The sequence below is a fragment of the Lontra canadensis genome, unplaced genomic scaffold (genome assembly GCF_010015895.1).
Source record: "Lontra canadensis isolate GAN:19392208 unplaced genomic scaffold, GSC_riverotter_1.0 scaffold21, whole genome shotgun sequence".
NCBI classification, from domain to species: domain Eukaryota; kingdom Metazoa; phylum Chordata; class Mammalia; order Carnivora; family Mustelidae; genus Lontra; species Lontra canadensis.
This window is the reverse complement of record NW_022631015.1, coordinates 13,962,585-13,969,402: the sequence shown is the minus strand read 5'-3', so window position 1 is coordinate 13,969,402 and position 6,818 is coordinate 13,962,585. Positions and strand designations below refer to the sequence as shown.

Below are 6,818 nucleotides of genomic sequence, written 5' to 3'. Positions count from 1 at the left end.
AGACTTTTAGTCTTGGGGTGCTGGATTTAAAGTCCGGTAAAAACAGAGAACCATATCTTTTGAAGGCATAGGAGACAGAGGGAGGCATGAGTGTGTGTGTGCGTCTCCTCTGACGGGGTGCATTGCCATGAATCTGGTCCCTTCGGAGTTTTGTTTCAATCTGGAAGCTTTCATTTTCTCCCCTGAGCATTTCCAACCCTGAAGCCCAGCTTAACATCTTTTCGGGTGACATGGGAGAATCCAGTGTGGGAGTGAGGCTTGCTGGGATCATTGTGCGGGCAGAGGTGTGACACGATGTCAATGTGTGGGCACAGGAGAGTTTCATGGCTGTGGCTTGTGTGTGCGTGTGTGCGTGTGTGTGTGTGTGTGTGTGTGTGTGTAGAAAGAAGGAAGAGCGACAGAATTCAGATTCTCCAGGGTAGAGTTTTTGGCCTTTGTTTTAGATTTTGAGTTACAAAGAGTTGCATACGGCTATAAATATGAACATGATTGGCAAAATCTACAGATTAAATAAAATCTGTGAATGGTGTAGAGTGCTTTGCATACACCAAACATTGACAGTATCTATTCATAGAAGGCACATTCTAGAATTTGCTCTCTCTCCTTTTTCTGAGCTCTCTCATTCTACTTTTCTGTGTACTTTTCTTCTCCTCATTCTACCTTCAGAAATCTGATATTGAGCAGCCTAACTGGAGATGTGTAAGCAGGGTAACTCTCGAGATCCTATCTGTTTAGATCAAAGGGCAAGGCTATTCCCCGATGTTGGCAGAGGGATTATTTAACAAGAAATCCTTGTCGGTGTCAACGGGACACATGGGATGACATCACGCTTGGGAGAAATAAGGATATAAGTCAATATTCCCTCACCAGCTTCAAAGTTGGAAATGCTTTTACATAAGAAGCTTCTAATTCCTTGCCCGTCACTCCGCAGTAGCAACTGACACCTGAAAATTTTCTCCCACTAATTTTTTTATTGTGATCTTGCCATGAGGGTGCTCATTAGAAATCTTGGCAAGTTTGCCTTGCCTTGCCTTCCTTTCCTTCCCTTCCCTTCCCTTTCTTTTCCTTTTTAAATATTTTACTTATTTATTTGAGATAGAGAGAAAATGAGTATGAGTGGGGAGAGCAGAAGAGGAAGAGGGAGAAGCAGAGACCTTGCTGAGCAGGGAGCCCGATGAGGGACTCGATCCCAGGGCCTTGGGATCATGACCTCAGCCAAAGGCAGGTCCTTAAGCAACTGAACCACCCAGCCGGCCAAAGCTGCCTTTTCTAAGCAGTGGAATCATCCACAACTTCCAGCTTTGTCCTTCTGATACCCCCTTTCCAGCAAGGCATGGGAGGAGAACTGCTTTACTATGGAATTTGGCAAGTTCAAAATACTTAAATCCTTCCTGCTGTTTATACTTTTCTGATTTAGGAGAGGCTGGAAGTATTGGAAATCTACATCTCTCTGGACTTTGCAAAAATCCAAACTGTTATAGGCATTCTTGTGACTTTGTCACAGGTGACAACAAACCTGAGAAGACCAAGCCTCAACTGCTTTGAAACGAACTATTTGGAATGAATGTATGTGTTCCCCAGGCTTTTCCCAGGATGGGTTTTAGCTTTTAAAAAACTGTGCAAGTCTTACTTAGTCTTTAAACTCTCTGCGGTGTCTTCCTCCCGGGTGTGAAAGAAAGTTTGTGACTGAGGGAGACACACTTGGGAAGAAGAATTTCCAATGTTTTCGACATTGTTGCTTCTCATACTTTAATGTGCATGTGAATCGATCAGTTGTCAGGACATCTTGTTAAAATGCAGACTTGGATCCCTCAGGTGTAGGGGTGGGTCCAAGGTTTTGCATTAAAAAAAAAAAGATTTATTTATTTGAGAGTGAGAGAGCGTGAGCAGGGGGAGGGGCAGAGAGAGAGAGAGAGAGAGAGAGAGAGAATTTCAAGCATACTCCCCGCTGAGTGTGGAGCCCCATGTGGGGCTTTATCTCACAACTCCTGAGCCAAAATCAAGAGTCGGACACTTAACCGACTGAGCCACCCAGGCGCCCCCAAGATTCTGCATTTTAACAGTGTAAGGTGATGCCCAGGAGCCAGAGTTTGAGGTATGTGTGATGGGATCTCAGTCCCTCATTGGAAATGGGAGAAGAGGATGGGCCCACCCCAAGCCCAAGTACAGAAGTTCTGGAAAATTCATTCTGTCTGCTCCCAGGCCACCAGCATTTCACTCACTTGCAAGCCTTCCTCAAAAGTACTTAGGATAAATTAAATAATGCTGTGCTCTTTCAGGAGCCAGCATGTGGGAGACAGGATAGAGACAGGTTACAGAAGAGAATGGGATCAGACAGATACAGAGAAAGATAAAGACAGATAGGGGCAGACAGAGTCCCTCCTGTAATGTCTGTCACTCTCTATCTCTTCCATTCTTTCCTCTCTGTTTCAATTTCTTTTTTCTTTTTTTTTTTCCATCTTGTTTCCCTCACTGCCTTCTGTCTGTTGTAAGATAACAGAATCATTCCACTCAAGTTCAGAGGCATATGGGGGCTTGTAAGAAAAGCGGACTGTACTAGGAGCCAAGAAAGCAACACTTGAGCCCTAGCTCTGCCCCCTCTCCCTTGGGTGCAGCTGCGCTGGTCACGTGGGATGTCCGGGCCTCAGTTTCCTTTTCTGTAACAGGAGTGAGTCAGGTGAGATGATCTCTGGACCCCTGCCAGCTCTGCAGCATGACAATTTACAATCTGTGTCAATACGTTTATCTGTTACTTGGGGCAGATCTGTTCAACTTTCAATGTAAATGAGTTAACTGTCACGTCCCCAGGGTTTCCAGAGTGCATAATTCCCATTTCTCCCCGGCCCATCAGCGTCAGCGGGTGCTCCGGAAGTTCTCAAGCGACACCCACGTCCCCTGCATTGCCGGAGCACGCACGTGGGAGGCTGCCTGAACGTGGCACCTTCCGCATTTCTGAAAATCTGGTCTTCTGTTGGGCTTTCACATCCTTTGTTGTTCCTGTGGTTTGAAAAGATTACCATTACTATTATTCATCTCATTTGAGGGGCAGATTCTTATCTGAAAGTCCCCAGAGTCAGAAAATTCACTTCTAAACCTTTAAAGTATGGCAGCCTTTTGTCAATGATGTCATTGTTATTTCTTGGGGAGGGGGAAGAAGGGAAGAAAGAGTCTGTGGATTAAGGGGATAGAGCATGATGGAGGACAGGATGGTGACCCGTTATCGTTCTTTCATTTTTTCCTTTAAGTTGTTTGATTTATAAGTGTAATCACCAAGAAAGAATCAGATCCCCAAAAACCAAGCAGAAGGGAAAACAAAAAGGAGCCACCCAGCATTGCAGAGGAGAGGGCCTGTCCTCGACTCGGCAGGTGACTGTGGGGGAACACACTGGAAGGTGAACACAGGAGCCCCTCACTCGCAGAAAGTTTCCACTGGCTTCTGTTTCTGTTCTGGGTTCTGAGTCTGTAGAGAAAATGAAACCAGCTGGGATAGGACCCGAAGTTGTTTTGGAGCATTTGATAACAATGCAGAGAACAGGGTACACATGCTGGAGGTAGGTGCGTTTTGAGATGACTTCTTAGGGATGCGTGACCAATGCTTACAAAGGGTCTTCCTGGGCCTGGTATTGTCAGATTCATGGGTTGGTGCCCAGGGTCCCTTAGCCAGTCAGGGGCCCTTCCTTCACTGAGCTGGTCACAGTGAGGAACACGTAAGAGACAGAGCAGGCCTACAACTCATTGTCTTGAGTTGTCCCAAGAGCAGTTTAACAAAGATGGCAACCCCTTTAATTGCGTGAAGCACTCCCTTGAGTCTAGGTAACAAACTTGTCACTTGCCTTGGCTGGACTTTAACCTTGATCCTTGGACGCCAAGCTACATTTACACAAACAAGCAGCTAGCCAAGCTAAATATGCCAGCTGGGAAGCTAGTTTCCTAGAACGGGTACTTTGGAGAACTTCAAGTACGCTTGTGGGGGTCAGAGGTTGGTACAGTACGCGTGAGGGGAGAGAAATTCTGAGGAAGGGTGGGCGACCCTGTTTGAGGGTAGCTTTATTGTGTTTCTCTTATTTATTTTTCCAGGAGATAAGAGGGTTTTCTATGAGGTCTCCTAAGGTAGCCGGCCTTGCCGGTAGTGTTTCTAACGATCTCGAATCCTCATTCAGATGTAGGCTATCTTCACTCACGTAATCACTCATTTTTCCAATGGGTAGACTTGGAAATCTCTTGGTAAAAGGCACTGTCCTGATTTAGGTTCTTGCCCTTCTGCCTTTTCTACCTAACCTATTTAAGGAAGTGTTGGGTTGCTGTTTGTTGAATACTGATGCCTTAAATGTAAAAACAGATGGAAAGTCACTTTGACCAAAGGGATGCCACTGTCTGTCTCTGCTGCCGTGTCCCTGATCTGAGCACAGCCCTTCTGCTTTGCCTACCCTTGCCCCTGGCCGGTCTGCCTGCTTCCACTCTTGCCCTGTTCCAAGTCAGTCTCCTCATGGCAGCCAGAGAGATTGTCTGAATTGCAAATCAGACTGCGTCACCCTCTGTTATAAAATGCTTTAAGGGCTTCTTGTTACAATCAAAAAAAAAATCTTTTTAATATTATAAAAACCTATGAATCCATTGCCCGCAAGAACTGGAACAATAACAAGAACTAGGCGTGGAGCCCCATCCCACAACGCGTCCAACTCACTCTCCCAGGCCTCGTATTTAATTGTTCCTTGCTTTATTATTTTATAAGTGTATTTCTAAAAAGTGTCCTGTTAAATTTTAGTTAGCTTAAACATTGTAAAAAGTTTATCATCTCCTGTGTAATCTTCTGAGGTTGCTTTTTCCCTCCAATAACAGGTGGCTGAGATGCCGTGATCCCATCGCAGGTTGCCACAGTAGACTTGCTGGAACAACTTTGTAATAGTCCACTTTCCAAATATGCCTTCGTTTTTCTCTTCTCCAGTGGGTGGGGCTTTGGTTGCCTCCAGAGTTTTGCTAAGGGGACACTGCTGCTGAGAATGTCCTTGTACAACTTCCCACTGCTCTTTCTTTCTTTTTCTTTTTTATTTTTTTTAAAGATTATTTATTTATGTATTTGAGAGAGAGAGAGCACAAGCAGAGGGGCAGAAGGAGAGAAAGGAGCAGACTCCCAACTGAGCAGGGAGCCTGATACGGGGCTCGATCCCAGGACCCTGGGATCATGACCTGAGCCCAGGGCAGAGGCTTAACCAGTGGAGTCCCCCAGGCATCCCCTTCCCGCTGCTCTTAAAGACAAAAATCCTTCATGTGGCCTCTGGGTCTCTGCCTGGCCTGGCCCCACCCAGACCGCTCGCTCTTACCTCATATTCTGTGCCTCTGCTGCTCCATGCCAGGCAGAAGTTCAGGGAAGGGTAGAAGACAGAAGAAGGTACGTGCAAGAAAGTGAAATAGGTAGCCTTTCTCTTCCCCTTCTTGTCAACTTCACCCTTTCCTATAAACCCCCAATCAATCATTAATCTAACCTGGGCATATCTTGATATCGTGGAGCAAGAGGTCAGTTCACCTCTTTTGGTTGCTTACAGCTCCCCGTACCTCCTGCAGGGAGCACTTGGCCCGGTTATCAGGGAGAGCATGCTGCCCTGGCGTGACCCTGCGTTTGACACCTGCTCTGCTCCTGGACTCTGAGCTCTGAGAGCAGGACTGTCTGTTACTGTTCCCAGTCGTACCTCCAGCACCGGGACCAGGAGCTCCATATATATTCTCAAATGAATACAACAGTAATTCCCAGAGGTTTAGGATAGGCATCTGAGACCACAGAACAAGATCCAGTGTGCTTGTTCCTTAATCCTCTCGAGCAGGAGTTGGCAAACTTTTTTTGTGAAGGGGCAGAGAGTCAACATTTTAGACTTGGAGGACCCTACAGTCTTGGACATCACTTAATGTCGCTGCCATACCATCCAGGCAGCCATAATTAGTATGTAGATGAATGAATGTGACCGTGTTTCAACAAAACTTTATTTACAGACACAGAGACTTGAATTTCACATAATTTTAATTTTCGTGGGTCATGAAATGTGTTCACATGTTACAAGATACAATTCTTTTGCTTTTTTCCCAGCCGCTAAAAGCTACGTGAACCGTTCTTAGCTTGTGGGATGTATAAAAGCAGGTCGTGGGCCAGAACTGATCTGAAAAGGGGCGCCTGGGTGGCTCAGTGGGTTAAAGCCTCTGCCTTCAGCTCAGGTCATGATCCCAGGGTCTTGGGATCGAGCCCCACTGAGCTTTCTGCTCAGTGGGGGCCTATTTCTCCCTCTCTCTCTGCCTGCCTCTCTGCCTACTTGTGATCTCTCTCTGTCAGATAAATAAATAAAATCTTAAAAAAAAAAAAAAAAGGAACCGATCTGAAAGCCATGGCTGGCTGTCCTCTGCTCTAGAGTAGTCCTGAGCCCTGGCCAGTCCCGTGTCCTTGGGTCCAGGTCTACGCCTTAAGCACTATTTGTAAGCCACTAAGGATGGAGGACAACAAAAAGTCCAGAGTTAGTACCTACATTAAAGAATTAAAAGATGACCTTCCTCCTTTCTTCTTCTTTTTTATTTTTTTTAAACCTTTCTTGAAAAGTTGTCACATGGATCTCCCACCCCTTAGCTCATCCCTCACCATCTTCTTCCTCCTTTGATATGAAAATCAGAATTCAGGCACTTACCAGTGCCTATAGGCACCCAGATTGCATGACCAAGACACTACCCACCCACTCACCTTTGCTGTCGCTCTCCCCGCTGATTGATCTGGCGGAAGGGAGAGACTGACGACTGCAATTCACGGACACTTGGACGTTTCAAGGTCCTGGCCTGGCTGG

The 6,818-nt window shown here is 46.1% G+C and overlaps 1 long non-coding RNA gene across 1 annotated transcript; it reads right to left on the bottom strand.

Annotated features, from left to right (window-relative positions):
• Positions 1-2,733: 2,733 nt before the first annotated feature.
• LOC116870090 lies at positions 2,734-5,386 on the bottom strand. The gene is made up of 3 exons (XR_004383177.1): positions 5,322-5,386; positions 3,327-3,460; positions 2,734-2,997 (listed from the first exon to the last, which is right to left on the bottom strand). It is a non-coding gene; the product is annotated as an uncharacterized LOC116870090 (long non-coding RNA).
• Positions 5,387-6,818: the final 1,432 nt, after the last annotated feature.